At 44.8% G+C, this 22,223-nt stretch overlaps 1 protein-coding gene across 9 annotated transcripts in view; it reads left to right on the top strand.

Moving 5' to 3' along the window:
• FOXP1 (forkhead box P1) overlaps positions 1-22,223 on the top strand; it is a 1,092,253-nt gene that overhangs the window by 104,876 nt on the left and 965,154 nt on the right. The window lies entirely within an intron of this gene.

The following is a 22,223-nucleotide window of genomic DNA, read 5'->3' as shown; positions in this document are numbered from 1 at the left end:
TCCACCAAGGAAAGAGAACGCCCCAAGGGAACTGCAGGCCAAGAGGGCCAGATGAAAACTTAGAAATCAGGCAGCTCCTGTTTATCAGAACAAGGTGTTTGTAATCCTTATTCCCCAAACTCTTGTTGATCAGAGTTGCTGAACACGAGAGGCTCCATGTGCAGAAAGCACAGCTCAGATATGTTAGCTAGTGTGACTGCTGGCAATGAAACTTTAAACATTTTATTGTCCAGGAACGCGGCGAGATAGAGCTCGGTTCTTTTTTTGTGGCTCCCAGATTAAACGTCACCTGATTGAAATGAATGGAAAAATGATCAAAACAAGTAGAATGCGCCTGGAACGCATCCACCACCAAAGACGCACAAACACGTAGGAGTATATTTATTGAAGAAACCGTTTTTACGGGCTGCGTAAATAACCGTGTTATGTTTAAGGCTTGGGCTGTAGCAGAACAGGGCTAGGGCCAAAAGGGTTGATGAGGACAATTTCACAGAGAGCTACTGCTGTGATCATTGACACATCATAGTTCAGGCCCTCAGAATGATGTTCCATGACCAGATGGTATCAAGAAGGCCAATAGTAATATTTTTAGAACGGATTGGCGGTAGAGTTTAGGCATTTTAAATCCTCTATCCATTTAAATCTGTATGCACTGGTGATCTCAGATTACATCTGTAAATTTTTCAGTGATAATTCAACAGTTTCCCAGTGTACGCTGAATCTGCAGAGTGATTGCAGACAGAAGGTGGAAGTCAACATCAGGCTTGTTAAAGGGAATTTTTTCAAGGCATTCCTTATCAAAAACAACTTCCAAAATGCATAATGGTGATAGAACAGAAGAGGCTGGCAGAACTAGAGAAGAGGCTTGGAGAAAGACAAGTTCCCAATGTAGGTGCTCGGCGAGCGGAGAAACCGCAGCCTTCCTCCAAGATTTTGTGTAGTTTTGGGTCCGAATGCAGAACTGGCAAATACTTTTTTACCACATTAATGACTTTATTCTATTCTAAACTATAGGGGGTTGTGAATGTTAGCCCCCTAGGTTGTTTAGTTCTGCAGTCAGTACCCACACCAAGCAAATCTCGGTGGTTTTTATGCAATACCCGCTGTCTAGCTTTTTTAATCAGATTGTTGGCATATCCCCGTTTTCGCAGCCTCCTCTCTACCAAATCCAGTTCCCACTCCAACATATCTGGATCAGAACAGTTCCTGGCTGCCCTGATCATCTCCCCATAGGGAATAGCCCTCAGGGTATGGCTCGGATGGCAACTAGAGGCCAACAAGAGTGAATTGCCTGCACAGGCTTTTCTGAAAGTTTAGTGACTACCCTACCCGATGCAACTCCTTAAAGTTATATCCAAGTAGTCAATTTCAGCTTGAGGTTTTCTAAAGCACATTTAGCCAGCTTCATTTTGAAATAAGGTGATGTGCACTGATTAAACTAAAATTGAGTTATTTAGGCATAACAAGTGGCGGTATGCATGGAGGAAAAAGTTCACAGCATTACAAGCAAAAACACCTGCTACCTACAGTAAAATATGGTGGTGGTTCCATCATGCTGTGGGGCTGTGTAGCCAGTGCAGGGACTGGGAATCTTGTCTAAGTTGAGGGAAGCATGGATTCCACTCAGTATCAGCAAATTCTGGAGACCAATGTCCAGGAATCAGTGACAAAGCTGAAGCTGTGCCAGGGCTGGATCTTTCAACAAGACAATGACCCTAAACACTGCTCAAAATCCACTAAGACATTCATGCAGAGGAACAAGTATAACATTCTGGAATGGCCATCTTAGTCCCCAGACCTGAATATAATTGAAAATCTGTGGTGTGAGTTAAAGAGAACTGTCCATGCTCGGAAGCCATCAAACCTGAATGAACTAGAGATATTTTGTAAAGAGGAATGGTCCAAAATACCTTCAACCAGAATCCAGACTCTCATTGGAACCTACATGAAGCGTTTAGAGGCTGTCATTTCTGCAAAAGGAGGATCTACTAAATATTGATTTAATTTATTTTTTTGTGGTGCCCAAATTTATGCACCTGCCTAATTTTGTTTAAACAATTATTGCGCACTTTCAGTAAATCCAATAAACTTCATTTCACTTCTCAAATATCACTGTGTGTCTCCTATATGATATATTTAACTGACATTTTTTTATTGTAACAACCGACGATTTATACAGGAAAATCATGACAGTTTACAAGGTTGCCCAAACTTTCGCATCCCACTATACTGTATAATAATTTCATAAACTGAAGTGCATCCATCTTGAAGGAGATACATCTGCTGGTTGATCTGGCAATTTTGTAAATAGGTAAGCGTCTTCCTTTACTGCTGTGGCAAACAAGTCTACACACACAAAGCAACATTGCAGATTACAGACAGATTCAGCCATTTTCAGTAACATGTGGTCAGTTTTAAGGTAACGATCGATTGGGACCACCACTTTTTATCACACGGCTGCACAGCTGTCAGTATGAAACTGGTGTGGCTAATCTTTTACATGATTTATCAGGATTTTTTGGCCTTGGTAGTTTTAATTTGTCACCAGCAATGAGCATGGAGCCAGATGTGTCACAAAATGTGATCTGTATAGTTGTTTTGGGACAGTGAACCAGAGAGTATTATGGCTTTGCTTTGCTCTTACTCTACTTGGAAAACTGTTAACGTTCTCCGCATCAGCACAGTGGTAATTAATAGAAACGCAAAAAGGCATTTAATGTGAACAAGGCCACTGAGTAACAGGAGCTGTCAGATCTAGTGCATTTTATGCGTGCGGGGATGAGGCTCAAAGGTAGAGGATCCATAAGAAGGTCAAGACAACTACATAATTTCAAAGCAATATAGCAAAGGCATCCTCCATATTCCTTTCACTTCAGGTTCTCTTTATTTCTCAACCCTATTAGCCATTTAATCTCCATCCTTCCTTGTGTTGTATCATTTCACTCTTTTACTGTAAACTACTTAGCAGCTCTGTGGAGATCTCACCTCGCCTATAATTATACATGTTTTCTCACACCTGATTCTGGTCAGATGATGAAGATATTTATGAAAAACGTGGTAAAAATACACTGATCGTGACAACCAATTCAAAACTTTACTGAAGAATGTCACACTCAGAGTGACATGTTTTTTAGGATAACTATGAAACGAGCGGCTTTTGTGATACTGGATGATGTTTATATACTTAGTTGCTGAATAGTGGGGAACCGGGCCTACCTAACCCACATGCACCTTGGCATTCAGAATTACTATTCACTGATGAGAATTAACTTTGTACAGAAGTCCCTGAATTATGGGTGGCCCCAGTGTAGTAGTAGCCATCTATTAACTGCCTATGTAATAGGCCTCAGGGCAGTAACCAACTGGAACTGAATTAAAGGGAACCTTAAAGAGAATCTGTACTCTGAAATTCTTACAATAAAAAGCATACCATTCTATTCATTATGTGCTCCTGGTCCCCTCTGTGCTGTTTCTGCCATTCTCTGCTGCAAACCTGGCTTGTAATTGCCAGTTTTAGGCAGTGTTTACAAACAAACTAACCAGCTTCTAATAGGCTCAGCTAAGCAGAGTGTGTTAGTCACACAGAGCCTGCAGGGGGTGTGTACAGCTTCTAGCTAATCACAAGCAGCCCTGCACATTCCAGTCTGACTGCCTCAGCCTGACTGTGCCGACTATAGAGAGAAGATTAGATCATATAACAGAGATAACACAGCTACTGTGCAATTAGGAAAAGCTGCAGTAAGCCAGACCACATTAGAAAAGGCATAGGAACTTATAGCATAGAAGAAATAAAGATAAACAATTTGTTACAGAGTCTCTTTAAAGAGGAGCTGTCAGTCATACTATCTCAGGAAAAAAAAACAAATATATAAGTAGATAAATACTTGCTCTACTTATATAACATATGTATTGCACTGTCCACGTTATGATTCCTGTGAATTTTATAAAGGAAAAGTAGAGAATCCTATTCTAGACAGTTTCCACATATACTGTGGCTATTTTGAAGCCAGTCGTGATGTAATATCCGCCCTTAGTCTCCTCTGCCTGATTTGCCCGCCCTTCACTATAGAAAGTGCATTGTTTCAGCCTGAGAAATTTTGTCCAATCAGATAGGAACAGAGGTGTGGGAGGGGAAAACAGGAGGGAAAGAGGCTTCAGCCAATCAGGCTGCATTATTTAAAAAGAATCTGTATTGTTAAAATCACACAAAAGTAAACATACCAGTGCGTTAGGGGACATCTCCTATTACCCTCTGTCACAATTTCGCCGCTCCTCGCCGCATTAAAAGTGGTTAAAAACAGTTTTAAAAAGTTTGTTTATAAACAAACAAAATGGCCACCAAAACAGGAAGTAGGTTGATGTACAGTATGTCCACACATAGAAAATACATTCATACACAAGCAGGCTGTATACACCCTTCCTTTTGAATCTCAAGAGATCATTTGTGTGTTTCTTTCCCCCTGCAGCTATCTTCCACTGAAGTGTCAGGCTGTTTCTTCCTGCAGAGTGCAGACAGCTCTGCCTGTATGTAATTCCTCAGTATGTGAAAGCCCAGCCAGCTCAGAGGAGGATTTATCCATCTTGTAAAAGATAAGAGAGAAGAGAGAAGCTGCCCTAATCTAAATTATACACAGGCAGTATCAGAGAGGGGCCTGGAGGGGGGAGATGCATCACAGAACCACAACACTGAAGAACTTGGCAGCCTTCCAGACACAGGCTGACAAGTCTGACAAGAGAGAGATAAGTTGATTTATTACAGAGATTGTGATAGTAGAACGTGCTGCAGTAAGCCAGAACACATTGGAATAGCTTTTGGAACTTGTAGGATGATAAGAAACAGGATGCAATTTTTGTTACGGAGTCTCTTTCATGGCCCGTACTCACGGGCTGCAAATGTTGCCTGTCGCCAGCACACGTGAGCGTGTGGGTGACAGGCCGGCGACAGCTCCTCGCCAGGTCCCTCCGCGTACACACGCGGAAGAGGGACCAGCGGCGAGGCGGAAGCTGTCGCCGACGTTCCTCCTCCCTCCGCCGGAAGCTCCATATACTTTAATGGAGGTTGCTGTCGCTAGTCCGCGTACTCACGCGGACTAGCGACAGTTGCGGCGGAGGTGCGGCGGCGACTGTCGCCATGCGATTGAAACTTTCAATCGCATGGCGACATGAGCGACGGGCGACAGTTCGGGGTGCGCGCGCGTGCAACGGCTTATACTCACGGGCGACCTGTCGCCGCAACACGCGCGCGCCGCGTGTTGAGGCGACAAAAGTCCCTCGTGAGTATGGGCCATAAGTCTGAGGGGAAGTAGAGAAGCAAAAAAAGACAACCCAGCATGCCCTGCAACTTCTCTTTTGTGTACCAAATTTTTTGTGTACAAAATAAGTCATGTAAACTGGTGAAGGAAAATTTATCAACAAGAAAAGTAATAGTGATTTTAACTTTTGGATTGCATGATTAGCATCCTTATTACTTGTTTACCAGATTAAAAAAAAAAAAATTTTGATCTTATGCCCGACAGTTACTCTTTAAAGAGGAACTGTAAGGCTTTGTTCACATCTGAAATTGAAACGCTGATGCTGATTTTTTGTGCAATTCCACTACCCCCCTCCCGGCGCTTACTTGCACATTGCAATTTTGTGTAAAGCGCTTTTCAAAGAGCTTTTGCAGAGCGATTTGTTTTTTTAGTTCCTAATGCAAGTCAGGAAGTGAACTCTTTGACTCAGAAAACAATAAATACAATGTATATATTCTTAAAAGCGCTGGGGAAATCGCTACACCAAGCTCTTTTACAAACGCTTTGCGATTTCCCTTTACCTGCCATTATAGGCAAGTTGCCCCAAAAATGGTACAGGCAGCGCTTTGGTGAGCGGATTGGAATCGAACCGCTCAGATATGAACACTCTCATAGGGAATCATTGCACAAGTGCTTTTAGGGAAATTTTCAAAATCGCCGGCGCTTAAAAATAATGTGAAAATGCCCTAGGTGTGTGAACAAGCCCTTACCAACGATTGAACTTCATATCAATCAGTAGCTAATGTCCCTTCTCTCATGAGAAATCTTTACCGTTTCTCAAATAGATCATCAGGGACATCTGTATGGCTGACAGTGTGCTGAAACGCCGCCCACAGTGTGATGTCATGACCTAGGTCCGGACATCACATGGTGGGAGCGTTGTTGCATTGTGGGAAATATTGTGTGTTTCTAACTGCCATGCAACCAGTATCTCCCTCTGTGCATATGTATAACTATTAAAAAAAAAACACTTTTTACGCTATCGCATGTTAGTGGGTGTGGTTATAGATAGTGGCAGTTGGTGCTGTTTTTATCATGTCTGCCAGTAGCAAAGATAATTACATCCAGGTTGATTGTGGATTAAACAATATGAACAAATTACATGGCGAATGTCAGTAATCTCGCTTCAATTGTGTAACTTCTCACTTTGCAATATACTGATTTATATTTTTCACCTTTTCACCTTTTCACTAAAGTTCATCTTTAAGTGACATGATAAGATAGACGTGTATGTACAATGCCAAGTACACAAATAAATATGCTCTGCTGATTTTCTTTTTTCTAACCGAGAAAGAGTTAGTAGTCAGCTAAGCAACTGAAAGTTTTTCTTTCCAGTCTGGACCCAGGCGGACTATAGCCTCCTTCACTGATAAAGTATTGCAGCTTTCCTGGCAGAGAACGGAACTTCTGAGAGTAGGGGATTGATAAAAAGGTCAATAGTTCATTTACAGTGGGTTGCAAAAGTATTCAGCCCCCTTGAAGTTTTCCACATTTTGTCATATTAATGCCACAAACATGAATCAATTTTATTGGATTTCCACATGAAAGACCAACACAAAGTGGTGTACACATGAGAAGTGGAACGAAAATCATACATGATTCCAAACATTTTTTTTTACAAATAAATAACTGCAAAGTGGTGTGTGCATAATTATTCGGCCCCCTTTGATCTGAGTGCAGTCAGTTGCCTATAGACATTGCCTGATGAGTGCTAATGACTAAATGGAGTGCACCTGTGTGTAATCTAATGTCATTACAAATACAGCTGCTCTGTGAGGGCCTCAGAGGTTGTCTAAGAGAATATTGGGAGCAACAACAAAAGTCAAAAGAACACACAAGACAGGTCCAAGACAGGTCAGGGATCAAGTTATTGAGAAATGTAAAGCAGGCTTAGGCTACAAAAAAGATTTCCAAAGCCTTGAACATCCCAGGGAGCACTGTTCAAGCAATCATTCAGAAATGGAAGGAGTATGGCACAACTGTAAACCTACCAAGAGAAGGCCGTACACCTACACTCACAGGCCGAACAAGGAGAGCGCTGATCAGAAATGCAGTCAAGAGGCCCATGGTGACTCTGGATGAGCTGCAGAGATCTACAGCTCAGGTGGGAGACTCTGTCCATAGGACAACTATTAGTCATGCACTGTACAAAGTTGGCCTTTATGGAAGAGTGGCAAGAAGAAAGCCATTGTTAATAGAAAGCATAAGAAGTCCTGTTTGCAGTTTGCCACAAGCCATGTGGGGGACACCGCAACCATGTGGAAGAAGGTGCTCTGGTCAGATGAGACCAAAATGGAACTTTTTGGCCAAAATGCAAAACGCTATGTGTGGCAGAAAACTAACACTGCACATCACTCTGAACACACCATCCCCACTGTCAAATATGGTGGTGGCAGCATCATCTCTTCAGCAGGGACAGGGAAGCTGGTCAGAGTTGATGGGAAGATGGATGGAGCCAAATACAGGGCAAACTTGGAAGAAAACCTCTTGGAGACTGCAAAAGACTTGAGACTGGGGCGGAGGTTCACCTTCCAGCAGGACAATCACCCTAAACATAAAGCCAGGGCAACAAAGGAATGGTGTAAAACAAAACATATCTATGTGTTAGAATGGCCCAGTCAAAGTCCAGATCTAAATCCAATCGAGAATCTGTGGCAAGATCTGAAAACTGCTGTTCACAAACGCTGTTCATCTAATCTGACTGAGCTGGAGCTGTTTTGCAAAGAAGAATGGGCAAGGATTTCAGTCTCTAGATGTGCAAAGCTGGTAGAGACATACCCTAAAAGACTGGCAGCTGTAATTGCAGCAAAAGGTGGTTCTACAAAGTATTGGAATGATGTATGATTTTCGATCCACTTCTCACATGTACACCACTTTGTATTGGTCTTTCACGTGGAAATTCAATAAAATTGATGCATGTTTGTGGCAGTAATGTGACAAAATGTGGAAAACTTCAAGGGGGCCGAATACTTTTGCAACCCACTGTATTTTAGCTCTCTGAGACAAGGGCAGAGCCGGGACAAGGTCCTCCAGCACCCAAGGCTGAGACACCAAAGTGCGCCCCTCCATCCCTCCTACCCCAGCCATCACACACTGATTGCTATTAGACTAAGAGGCGCCACAGGGCCCACAACCTCCCCAACACCTTAATATCTAGTTATATGGCTTGCAGGCACTGCCATGTATCCCCTTTTCTTATTTCTTTCTGCTTCAAACACAATTAGGAATGACAGCTGAATAAATTCTTCGCCCCCTCCTACACTGCGCCCTGAGGCTGGAGCCTCTCCAGCCTATGCCTCGGCCCGGCCCTGGACAAGGGACAGACTGCTTACTTGAGCTGAGAAAAAACTCATACAGTATCTAAAAGCCGTTTTTAGAAGTAGGAGGATGGATACAATTATTTATCTAATCAGCTTATTAGTTTCATGATGCCACCTCACGCTGATTTCTGGTCTTCAATTGCAGTCTGCTGGCTGATTGATTGAAGTATTTTGCACTATGGGACCCATGTGTTGTGCTACTATGGGAACCATAGTATTGTGCTAATCCTCCCCAGGCACCACTGATGATTTTAAGAATTAATATTACTGTCTGTACTGCCTCTATTGTTTTAAGGAGATGCTCCACTGCAAAGGTGCCTCTCATAACCTTCTCCAAGAGGTCCCGTGACTTCCCCTTCAACTCTTGAGCAAATTTCTTGATGCTGCCCCATCCCTCCGGCTGTGGGTCATTCCATAGAGTTAAGGTGCCCATACACTCGTCAGATTGGCAGCAGATAGATAAGAAATGCATCTGATGATCTATCTGATGCGTTTTTAGAACATTTTTTACCAGGATAGAATTCCAATAGATTTCAGTTTGAAATCTATTGGAATTCTATCTGATGGCATTTTTTTGCCATCAGATTTCCATTAAGGCCAATGCAAACTGATAAGCAATCTGTAACGATCGGTGGGCGCAGAGAGTATCTGATTACCGGTGATCTGCAGTGTCACCGGAAATACAGATATATACCAGATTATAAGTGATCTGCAGTCTCACCGATAATCTGATATACAAACTAACCTCTGTTCACCTGAGTAGAGTGTAGTGTTTGGTGTAACAGTATCACTTTGAGGACTAGGCCTCAGTGCAGCAAGGAGTACTGCACAGATTCCTTCCGCAGACCTGAGCTCTCCAAGACGGGAGGAGTCAGACTGACAGTAGGAAGGATGTCTGAAAGTGACCCTCAGGAGAAGGGTCGCTAACAGAGCGAGGAACCGCCTCCAACGGGTAGGTCGGTTCTCGAGGTCGGATAAGCCAGGTCGTACACACACGGACAGATAAAGTACAAGATCAGGAGGCAAAGGCGGAGTCAAAGTACAGGCAGGGTTCAGCAACGGGGTATCAGATATATCGGGGTACAAAATCAGGAGGCAGAAGCAGAGTCAAGGAACGAGCCGGGGTTCGGCAACAGAGTATCAGAAATATCGAGGTACAAGATCAGAGTTCAGAAGGGTAGTCAAGACAGGCAAAAGTCATAACAGATAATCACAATCAAACTAGTACTTTAGCTATCAACAGAATCTAGCTAAGTGTAGGATTACAGCTCCAGCTGGTCCCGGCACACTTGCGGATCTGACTACGGATCTGGGTGCTCCCACATGTGTGATCGCACGCCAGACAAAGAGCAAGTGAACAACCAGCAGTATATATACTCTAGGACCTTTCCAGGACCTCCCTAATTGCTGGTCCAATGAGAGCAGTGGAATTTGTCAGCTGACCCAGCTGGTCAGCCGACTCCCTTCTAACTGCTATTTAAACTCTGCCTCTGTGCTCGCGCGCGTGTAAGTCTGAATCTTGGTGGACTATCAGTCCCAGCCACACCAGTATTGTCATGCAATGTATCTAATGCGGGGGCCGCCTCTGATGCGGATTCCGCTGTTACCAATGCGGATTCCGCCGTTACCAATGCGGATTCCGCCGCACTGCCTATGCAGCGTTTTTTCCGCGTTGTGACGCCATGCTGGATGCGGAAACAGCCGCCTCACCTCGAGAGACGGCGGCCTTTCCGCGTTTCCTTACACAATCTCATCAGATCGACCTAAATTTTCCATCCTGCCAGCTCGATGAAAATCCATCGAAATCGGTCGAAATCGGCCATCGATCGGTCGATTGGCCAACCGATTTGCAAACGATCGATCGATCCCGATCGGTCGGCCAGAAATCGGCTGAGTGTATGGGCCCCTTTACACTGGAGAAATGTGCCAAGCTGTCTGCACTTCCTATTGCAATTTGCATTGCATACTACTCTCATATTGCACATATATATGTGTACTCCTTCCTCATCAAAGAAAGGAGAGGGTGCATAGTTAAAGCATCCACACCTTCTAGTAAAGTGAAAGTTGCCTGGCAGCCCTGTTGATCTTCTGGCATAAGTAGTGTCTGAGTCAAAATCCTGGAACAAGCATAGCATGTGGCTGAGTCAGGGTACCTGATCTGCATGCTTGTTCAGGGTCTATGGCTAAAAGTATTAGAGGCACAGGACCAGGAGGACTGCCAGGCAAGTGGTATTGCTGAAAAGGAAATATATATGGCAGCCTCCATATCCCTCTCACCTCGGATTCCCTTTAAACAGCGCAGATTCAAGTTAATATAAACGCGCATGTATGATATTTGTAAAGTGCTTTATTTGAGCTATAAGAACCATTCCTGTATCATACAGAGTCTGCTGCCATGTGCCCCCTTGCAATATGGTAGAATCTGCATGGAAAAGGTAACCTGAACTGGATGGGTGTTCCTCTTCCTTCAGGCCCTGGGGCTCTTTTCAGCATAAATTGCAGCAATTTCTTCTAATTGATGGCTTTTTGTTGACTGTGAAAAGATTGACACAACTTGTGGTAACAGATGGGCTTATACAATGCACAGAATGATAAACAACTGGGGCATCTGACCATGCAGCTTGTCCATACACAAACACATAGCTAATTATTTACAGTTCTGAGTTGTCAGACTAAGCTAATCCAGCTTGACTGTTTGCATGCCTGGGATTTCATGGTCATTTCCGAGCTAGACAAAGCGCACCTGTCATTCACACCAAGGAGAGGCATCCACTTTGTGTAGTCAGCATCTGATCTATTTCATCGTGGGTATTCTCTGAGGTGTTCTTGTCTTACAGGCACCCTGCAGAGGCATCTGCTTTGATTCTGGGCATTTGGTGAGCTGGATGCCTCAGTGAAGTAACTAGCCAATAGAATTTATTTATGCTTAAAGCGGACCTGAACTCAGAACTTCCTCTCTGCTCTAAAAGATACACAAAAGCATAATAACCTTTAAAGAAAAACATTTCTTTGTTACAGCTGATACAAATCCTGCAATAAATCTGCACTGTTTTTACTTCCTGATTCATGGAAGCAGACATATTGTTAACATCCTGTGCATTCAAATGGACTTATCTGCCGTGGCAGTCAGGTGATACAGGGGAGAGATCAAATTACAACTTGTGATTAGACACAGATGAGGGGGAATTAAACAAGCGAACCTCTGTAAGTACATACAGGGTACATTTCTCTCTGTTTTCCTTCTGTCCTGTGTAAGAGTTCTGGTCAGCTTTAAAGAGAAATTTAACTGCCATAAACCCGTATTATTGCCACACAAATCTTATTGCAATATAAATGTTCTTTAAAACCAGGATTGTCTGCCATAAAATCAAATTCCATTTATCCACTGCTATGTGTTTATTATGCAGCCTGCAACCTTACCCTGCATTGCAAGCACTCCTATCTAATTAGAAATGCTTCTGCTCTTATAAATCTTACCTCAGTCAAGCCTGGCTCTTCTTGGTACATTGCCGACAAGAAGGAAGCTTGTCATCACCCCTCCCACATTCCTGCTCTTTACTGATTGGCTGAGGGCAGTTCTGTGAGCTACTGAAATACGATCTGTGCTGTTCTCCCATGCGTCTTATAAAACAAACTAGATATGACAGTGCAGTTTCTAGGAAAAAAAAAGTGTAAGGAAATGACATCAGGATTGGCTTCAGCCAGAGGGAATAAAAATGGAAAATGCCAGGAACAGTTTTCTCTTTATTCGCTATATAAAATTACCTGAAATCAAAACAAATGTGGACAGTACTATACATGTGTAAGTAGAGCAAGTATTTATCTACTTTATCTACATTACACTATCCAGCGTCTGGATAGTGTAGTGGTTAAGGGCTCTGCCTCTGACACAGGAGACCTGGGTTTGAATCTCGGCTCTGCCTGTTCAGTAAGCCAGCACCTATTCAGTAAGGAGTTTCTTGGGCAAGTCTCCTTAAAGGGAACCAGAGATGAATGTTTCACACAAAATAAACATATCAGTCGATAACTTGTAAAGAATAAATGCTCTACCTGATTTCGCCGCTCTGGTGTGCCTTTTTTAGTGTTTTTTATCCAATATTGCTCCAGGAAAAATCAAATATGGCCGCCGGCTCATATCCCTTCTGCTTCCGAGTTATGAGTTGTTCTGGATGTGCTGTCTAGGCTATATGAGACTAGGCTGCTGCAGCCTTTCATCTGTGTGCTTTCATTTTGGTATGATGTGCAGCTGCCTGTAGGAAGTGTCTATCATAGGAATGAAATTGCAGTCATCATCATTATCTATGCTGAGAGCACACAGAGCACACAGTTCATATTGCAGGCTTGCAGCCACACTTGCCTGTTTCAGATATTCTCTCTCAGCAGGAGCAGCCCCTCCCATGTCATCACAGCTCTCAGTATGCAAAGCAGGAAATTTGAGCCAGGAGGTGGCAGGCTTGGACTTGAAAAGACTCCACAGAAGAGTGACTCAGCTATAATGATTTCAGGTCAAACCTAGACTGAGCCAGTCGGGGATTCTTATCACAGCTGCTAATAGACTAATTAAGCAGATAAGATTGAAACTAAAAGCAGGGTAGGTGTTTACTGTCATGTTCCCACTGATAAATGTAATAAAATACATGAGGGTGCTTTGTCTCTGGTTCTCTTTAACACTGCTACTGCCTACTGAGTGCGCTCTAGTGGCTGCCTCACAAGCGCTTTGAGTCCGACAGGAGAAAGGCGCTATACAAATACTGCAATTATTATTATTATTATTATTATATATGTATTTTTTACCTGGGATAATATGGCTGTCCCTGCTGCTTTAAATTTTAATGTGCAGCTAGTTATGAATCTTCAAAACTGACTGTAAACTAAAATTGTACTTCTTCGCAAGCTTACCGCCCTCCATGCTCCCCCTCTATGCAGAGTAATGCACAGGGAAATGATGTAGAGAGCAGAGCAACTCACCTCCCTGCGTTCCTATCGCCGCTCACTTGCCGCTGGTCTCTTCTGCATAGCCGGTGATACATGCTCTACTTCCTGCTAAACAGGAAGTAGAGCGTGTATAAGCTCTATAAGTGGGGGGCGCAGTTTTGACACCCTCGCCCTGGGTGCAATTTAGCCTAGAAACTGACCTGCACACTGTGAGATAGATGCACTAAACTGCGGTAAAGTGTAAAGGCCTGTACACAGGTGCAACTTAATGCATGGCCAACCCCCCAACATGACTAAACACATGACTTGTTGTTTGCAGGACCAGTACATTCACACGCGCTGACCAACTAATCAACAAACTCATTTAAATACTGCTGGTGTGCCATATCCACATTCAAAATACAACAAGCCATTCAAGCGACTTGTACACATGTGGCCAACCTGCACGATAGTTGGTCAGTGAATCCGCCGGTTGGATTGGGCCTCTTAACAGTCACTTGTCTAGTCATTTACCACACATGCACATGCCCAACCTATCATCCAACAGACAAGTTTGGACGATAGTTGGGTGGAAAAGTTGCACATGTGTACGAGCCTTAACACAGAAGCAGTAGACATATTAGACATTGTATTTAGATGAACAATGCATTACCGTTCAGAACTAATTACCATTTGTTACTAATGTGCGGTAATACATTACACATGTAAGTAATGCACGAACGGTAACTTAACTCGTGTTCCAATTAGGTGTGTTTATACCTGTTATACACTAATTACATATGCATTATGGATGATGATATCATTGCATGTGTTAAATCCAACTAGCAAGGGTATTGGATTAGCCTATTGCATTACTTTCTACTTATCATACATGAATTGATTCACACTTTTCTGATTACCGCAGTTTAGTGAATGTACCCATAAATGTGTGCTGTCCGTTAAGACTCACTGCACATTTTGTGTGATCCTCACAGTAACATGAAAGTCCATTGACTTTCATGTTACCATTCACAGTACAGTACAGAATAACGTTCCCGCGTGTTGCGGTGAAACGTGTCCAGGAACATTTTTTGTGGACAACCCACGATTTCCAGTTGGGTTCTATCGCCTTTTCTCAGATCAGGAATCTCCTCTGCCACGGCAGAGCAGCTAATTGGTAAACACAGGATGTCAATTATATGTGTGCTTCCATGAAAGCAGGAAGTAGACAGACTGCATATTTATTGCGAGATTTATATCAGCTGTAACAAAGAAATGTTTTTCTATAAAGGTTATTATGCTTTTGCTTATCTTTTAGAGCATAGGGAAAGTTCTGAGTCTGCTTTAAGCCTGAAAAATGTCTGCTAGTATGTCTTATAGCATTTTTGCATATAAAACCCAAAATAGTCAATCGATACTGCCAAAACACTTACATCGATACTGCCAAACACAACTACATTTTAACATGCCTGTTTTATCTTGAACATGTCCACTTATGAGATCATCAAGTCAGTACAGGACAGTTGGGGGGTCTTTATCTCCTTTTTGTATTATTGTATTTTGTTTGTATTATTTACTACTCCTGTTTATGTCACCTGGACTTCTTGACTGAGCCCTCCTCATAAATAGCTCTCGAGTTATCTCGGCTGTCTGCCTAGTTCTTGTGTCCTAGTTTTCTCCACCTTGATTTGATGTGCTCTTCCCTTGCCTGAAATGCTTCAACCAGCCTAATTGCTTGGCGTAACACACTGGCCTGTGTTGTTTTCACTGATGAAATAGTGTTCCCATTTTGTCTCTGTGCTGTTTACATCAGATGTTATGTAGCCGCGCATTGCTTATCGCCAGTATGAGATTATTGCCAGGGAGACTCCATACATCATCTCTGTTTTCCTCTGATTAGAGGCAGCTAATGGCAAGGCCGAAACATCTCACGTCTTTACCTTCGCGTCTTTTGAGAGTGACGGAGTAGCACAAATAGACGTGACACTTGCAGATGGTGACTCACTTTATTGTTTACTAAGTGAGTACAAGCCATTTATGGTGAATTACAAGAAATAGAATTTCTTAGTAAAACTTGGCCTGCCGGTTGTTGGGTGTCCAGACCGTTTTAAAGTTCACAGATTGTCAGCATCCTGCTGTTGCATATGAGAAGGAATGTGGAAGATTCAGAGGGGGACATTTATCAAGAGTGTCTGAGACATAATATTGGTAGATTTTTAGAAATCTGTACAAAACTGTCTCAGACATATTAAGAAATCACCAAATAGTGCAGTTTCCTCCTTAAACTGTTCTTATATTGGAGGAGTTAGGAAGGTTTCTCAGACAGCGCAGAGTGTGAGGGAAATTGCTGTTGCTGAGGTAACCAATACATCTACTGTATTGCATCAATGCCCAGCACTGGAAGGGTTAAGCACAGACAGGACTTGACAGGACACCTGGCAGCAGGGGGAGGAGCACTTTACAAATCCTGCACTGCACAATCTGTAGAAGTGCTGTTAGTAATGCCAACAGAAAAAAAACTGTTGGTAATGCTTTGATAAATCTGGCCCAGAGACTGAAATCTCAATGGGAATCTATCATGTCATATAGATTGACCAAACTACATGCTGCCAAAATGCAGGCCCTATGTAGCAGAATAGGGTTCAAGAATAAATTGGCTGTTACTGTGTGCCAGGAATCTTAAAGAGGAACTCCAGCTTAATAAATTCTGCTGTGTTTAATAAGAATACTCCTTTCAAACCCCATTTGAAAGACGGTCTGGATTTTAAAATGTAAAAACATTGACTGCCTCAAACATGCTGTAAAAGTTAGCCTTCTGGTGATGCTGAGTTGATGAGCTTAAAAAAGAAACTAGTTTAACACTGACTATTTGGAGTAAGGTGGTTGTTAAAAGGACCCCGAGGCAAGAGCTTTATGGAGGCAGCATATTTATTTCTTTTTAAACAATACCAGTTGCCTGGCAGTCCTGCTCATCTTTCTTGTCAGTAGTGTCTGAATCACACATCTGAAACAAGCATGCAGCTAATGCAGTCAGACACTATTAGAGGCAGAGGATAGTAGGACAGCCAGGCACTCTGCATTGCTTAAAAGGAAATAAATATGTCAGCCTCCATGTCTCTCACCTCACATTCCCTTTAAAACAGGAAATTAGAGGACATACACACTTTAACCACTTAAGGACTGCAGTCTTAAAACCCCTTAAGGACCAGACACTTTTTTCCATTCAGACCACTGCAGCTTTAACGGTTTATTGCTCGGTCATACAACCTACTCTCTAAATGAACTTGACCTCCTTTTCTTGTCACTAATACAGCTTTCTTTTGGTGCTATTTGATTGTTGCTTTTAGCAGAAATTGATTTTTATTGTTTTTTTTCACAAAGTATCATCTTCTACTAACTTGTGACAAAAAATAAAATCTTTTATGAACTCTTCATACACCTAACAGAATACCTTGGGGTGTCTTCTTTCTAAAATGGGGTCACTTGTGGGGTTCCTATACTGCCCTGGCATTTTAGGGGCCCTAAACCGCGAGGAGTAGTCTAGAAGCCAAATGCCTCAAAATGACCTGTAAAATCCTAAAGGTACTCAGAGGACGTTGGGCCCCTTAGCGTACCTAGGCTGCAAAAAGTGTCACATGTGGTATCGCCGTACTCAGGAGAAGTAGTATAATGTGTTTTGTGGTGTATTTTTACACATACCCATGCTGGGTGGGAAAAATATCTCTGTAAATGACAATTTTTAGATTTTTTTACACACAATTGTCCATTTACAGAGATATTTCTCCCACCCAGTATGTGTAAAAATACACCCCAAAACACATTATACTACTTCTCCTGAGTACGGCGATACCACATGTGTGATACTTTTTTTGCAGCCTAGGTGCGCTAAGGGGCCCAAAGTCCTATGAGTACCTTTATGATTTCACAGGTCATTTTGAGGCATTTGGTTTCCAGACTACTCCTTACAGTTTAGGGCCCCTAAATTGCCAGGGCAGTTTAGGAACCCCACAAGTGACCCCATTTTAGAAAGACGACATCCCAAGGTATTCTGTTAGGAGTATGGTGAGTTCATAGAAGAATTTATTTTTTCTCACAAGTTTGCGGAAATTGTTTTTTTTTTTTTTTTTGCAAAGTGTCATTTTCCACTAACTTGTGACAAAAAATAAAATCTTCTATGAACTCATAGTACACCTAACGGAATACCTTGGGGCGTCTTCTTTCTAAAATGGGGTCACTTGTGGGGTTCCTATACTGCCCGGGCATTTTAGGGGCCCAAAGCCGTGAGGAGTAGTCTGGAAACCAAATACCTCAAAATGACTGTTCAGGGGTATAATCATCTGCAAATTTTGATGACAGGTGGTCTATGAGGGGTCGCATGTTGTGGAACCGGTCATAAGCAGGGTGGCCTTTTAGATGACAGGTTGTATTGGCACTGAAGTGCAGGAAGCGCAGGATGTTCTCAAATCGGGACATGGCAGCAAAGAACATGGGCATGTCATGTATTGGGTGCGTAGACCAATAAGACCGCAATACATTCTTTTTGACTAGACCCATGTTAAGGAGAAGGCCCCAAAAAATTTTACGTTTGGAAACTTGGAGTGGTTTCCATGAATAGGCTGGGCATGGTAGCTTCCTGGATTGGCTGTTGCGTATTGTGTGGCATAACGGTTGGTCTCATAACGGTTGGACAGAAAAAAATTCTGTCACTGCGGTGTGGCGGGTGAGGGTTTGGCAGGGTGATCAGAAGTCCGCAGGGGGCAGATTAGGGCCTGATCTGATGGATAGGAGTGCTAGGGGGTGACAGGTGGTGACAGGAGGTGATTGATGGGTGTCTCAGGGGGTGATTAGAGGGGAGAATAGATGCAATCAATGCACTGGGGAGGTGATCGTAAGGGGGTCTGAGGGGGATCTGAGGGTTTGGCCTAATGATCAGGAGCCCACACCGGGCAAATTAGGGCCTGATCTGATGGGTAGGTGTGCTAGTGGGTGACAGGTGGAGACAGGAGGTGATTGATGGGTGTCTCTGGGTGTGATTAGAGGGGAAAATAGATGCAAGCAATGCACTGGCGAGTTGATCAGAGAGGGGTCTTTGGGGCTATTTGAGGGTGTGGGCGGGTGATTGGGTGCCCGCAAGGGGCAGATGAGGGTCTGATCTGATGGGTAGAAGTGACAGGGGGTGATGGGGTGATTGATAGGTGATCAGTAGGTGATTACAGAATCAGAATCAAGTTTATTTCGCCAAGTACAACGTGAGTCGTACCCGGAATTGGTTTTGGCACAAACAGGGTCGGCGATGGTACAATAGCAGCATGGTGCGTTTAGCATACAATATATACATACAGTACATACATACATACATACAGGTATATACAGTAAATACATACAGTAGGTACAGTGCAATACAAGGCATAGAGATATGGCATAGATAGAGTGGTGTGTGAGAGATGAACCCGGGGGTAGGACCAGGGGGTAATCCGCTGCTGTCCATGGCACTCAAAACGGTTTTGCAGCGATGCTTTGAATCAGATGCCCCCCAGTCTGACCCTAGGAAAGAGACAAAGAGAGGAGAGGGAAAAAGAGGTGAGTCCCCTTAGGATTGTGGCGTAACCTGGTCGGTCAAGTTAGTGTCCCGCTGGCTGGCTGCATCGCTTTGTCTGCTGTTGAGACTGGTGCCCGATGTTAGGGGATGTGTCTGCTGCGGATCCTGGTGGGCCTTGGAGTGGCTGGGGGCTGTATTGGACCTGCTGCTGGGGCCCTGGACTGAGACTGTGGCTTGATGGAGTGCTGGTCAGTCCCCTGGAGCAGGTTGTGTGACCTGAGCAGCAGCAGCAGCGGCGGATAAGGGACACAGCAGTGATGGTGGACAAGATGGTGGCAGCAGGCTCTAGGCAGAGGGCTCCAGGATGGAAGCTAGGGCTCCAACGTTAACAGGCAGCATGTGGCCGCATCCGCCCCTCTGCGGTGATGAGGCAGTCCCTGTGCCTTTAATTGCGGGCGGCGTCCTTGGTTCCCCTGGCAGCGGCGGTGTAGCTGCCCACGTGGCGGCCCTGTGCGTGTAGGAGCCAGGGAGTACCGTGCATGCAGTCGGCAGTGGGGCGAGATGGACCGTTCCCTGGCCACAGCCAGCTCCGATGACAAGTGTGTCCTGTCCTCCCCAGAGCCGCCGCATCAGCGCCTGTCCCTCTGCGGTGGTTGAGAGGCCTGTGTGTGGTCCTTAGCCAGCCTGGATGCGGCGATGCGGAGGCGGCGATGCAATGGCGGCGATCCGGGGTCCTTAGCCCAGCCTGGACGCGGCGATGCGGAGGCGGCGATCCGGGGTCCTTAGCCCAGCGTGTCCAGGCTCCCCAGGATGGGGAGAGCAGGGGGAACTCCTCCGACCTCCCGGCATAGGTGAGCCACAGAGGGAAGGGGGGGGAAAGTATGAAGAGCCGGAGCCCTGTGTGGCGAGGTGTCCTACTCAGGCGCCATCTTAGTCAGGTAATTACAGGGGGGAATAGATGCAGGCAATGCACTGGGGAGGTGATCGGGGGGGGTGTGGTGTCTGAGGGCGATCTGAGGGTGCTCGCGGGGTAATTGGGTGCCCACAAGGGGCAGATTAGGATCTGATCTGACGGGTAGCAGTGAATGGGGGTGATTGATGGGTGATCAGTGGGTGATTAGGGGGGAGAACAGATGTAAATAATGCACTGGGGAGGTGATCGGGGGGGGGGAGGTCTGAGGGCGATCTGAGGGTGTGGGTGGGCGTTTGGGTGCCTGCAAGGGGCAGATTAGGGTCTGATCTGATGGGTAGCAGTGACAGGTGGTGACAGGGGGTGATTGATGGATGATCAGTGGGTGATTAGAGGGGAGAACAGATGTAAACAATGCACTTGGGAGGTGATCTGAGGGCGGGTTTGCGGGTGATATGAGGGTTTGGGTGGGTGATCAGGTGCCTGCAAGGGGCAGGTTAGGGTCTGATCTGATGGGTGGCAGTGACAGGTGGTGACGGGGTGATTGATGGGGGATTGACAGGTGATTGACAAGTGATCAGTGGGTGAGTACAGGGGACAATAGATGTATACAGTACACAGGGGGGGGGGGGGTCTGGGGAGCATTTGAGGGTGTGGGGGGTGATCAGGAGCCCCCAGGGGGCAGTTTAGGACCTAATCTAAAATATAGCGTTGACAGATAGTGACAGGGAGTGATTGATGGGTGATTAGGGGGTGATTGGGTGCAAACAGTGGTCTGAGGGGGTGATCAGGGGGGGGGGGATCTGAGGGGTGCTGTGGGCGATCAGGGGGCAGGGGGGGCAGGATCAGTTTGCTGGTGTTTTTACTACATTGGCTGCCTCCTCCGCTGGTGGTCGTTCGATCACTGGGACCACCAGGGGAGGAGGCAGCCAGTATAATACACTTTGTTAGCTTACCAAAGTGTATTATACACTTTGTGTGCGGCAGAATGGGGGTTAACAACCTGCCGGCGCTGCCAATTGGCCGGCAGGTTGATGGCGTGGGTGGGCTGAGCCTAATGCCGGTGGATGCGCGCGCATCTCTGCGCGCAATTCCCCGGCTGATCAGTCCCCCAGGTGCCGCCACCGATCGGCGTTACGCGGTCCTGGGGGTGCCACTTTGCCGCCGCCTATTGGTAGTGGGCGGTCGGCAAGTGGTTAAAGGGTCACTTAAGGCAAAAAAAAAAGTTTTACTCACCTGGGGCTTCTACGCAATTCTTCCTATTGCGGGCAGGAATCACTCGCGTTCCCAGGCCTGACGCTGAAACCAGAAGTAGCTGCCAGCGGGAACAGGAGGATCCCAGTGAGACTGCGTGGGCACGGGACAGCTGCAGGGGGCTGGTAGAAGCCCCAGGTGAGTAAAACTTTTTTTTTTTTTTTTTTTTGCCTTAAGTGACCCTTTAAAGATAAATTATTTTTCTTGGCGATCAGAGTTTTGGCTAATTTAGTTTATAAGCTGCAGGGGGAATAGCTTTGGCTGCTATAGGGCCCTGGAGCAAGGAGAGGGAGACCCAGGTGGTCCTGAAGCCTGGTGATCCCACAAGTAGAGATTGTGATTCCAGAATTTGCAGTTGTGGTGCCTACAGCATGTTTGGAGTGATTGTGCTTTAATGCAAAATCACTCTTCAATTGCTGTACAAAGCGATTTTGCCGCACCTTTACTACCCTGAATCACTTATGGAAGTCGTAATCACTGTACAAATCGCTTACATTAAATTCCAAACTGCTCCAGAAAACACTGCAAAAATCACTACAAAAGAGCTATAACACTGTCCCCTGACCATAATGTGTTCACTACCCTTTTATTTATTTTTTTCCTCTATCCTCTGACTACCAGACACCTATATTTATAACAAAGGGCTTGTGGGATGAATGCACTGTAGGGCTATCCGTTGGTGCTATAATAATAACCCTAATATTTGTATAGCCCCATTCTCCTGTCGGACTCAAAACGCTACGAGAGCTGCAGCCACTAAGGGCGGACTCGAGGCAACCGTGTGGTGCTGGGGAGTCTTACTCAAGGACTCCTTACTGAATAGTTACTGATCCTAACCAGGATTAGAACCCTGGTCATCCATGTCACAGGCAGAGCCCTTAACTGGTACACTATCCGGTCACTATTTAGGGACCACAAAGGACCTTTGCTACAAAAATCTTAAAATGTAAAATACATGTTAACACATACAAATAAGAAGTTGGTTTCTTCCGGAG

This window comes from Hyperolius riggenbachi, chromosome 9 (genome assembly GCF_040937935.1).
Source record: "Hyperolius riggenbachi isolate aHypRig1 chromosome 9, aHypRig1.pri, whole genome shotgun sequence".
NCBI lineage: Eukaryota > Metazoa > Chordata > Amphibia > Anura > Hyperoliidae > Hyperolius > Hyperolius riggenbachi.
Note: the sequence above shows the minus strand (reverse complement) of the source record. Positions and strands in the feature narration are given on the sequence as shown.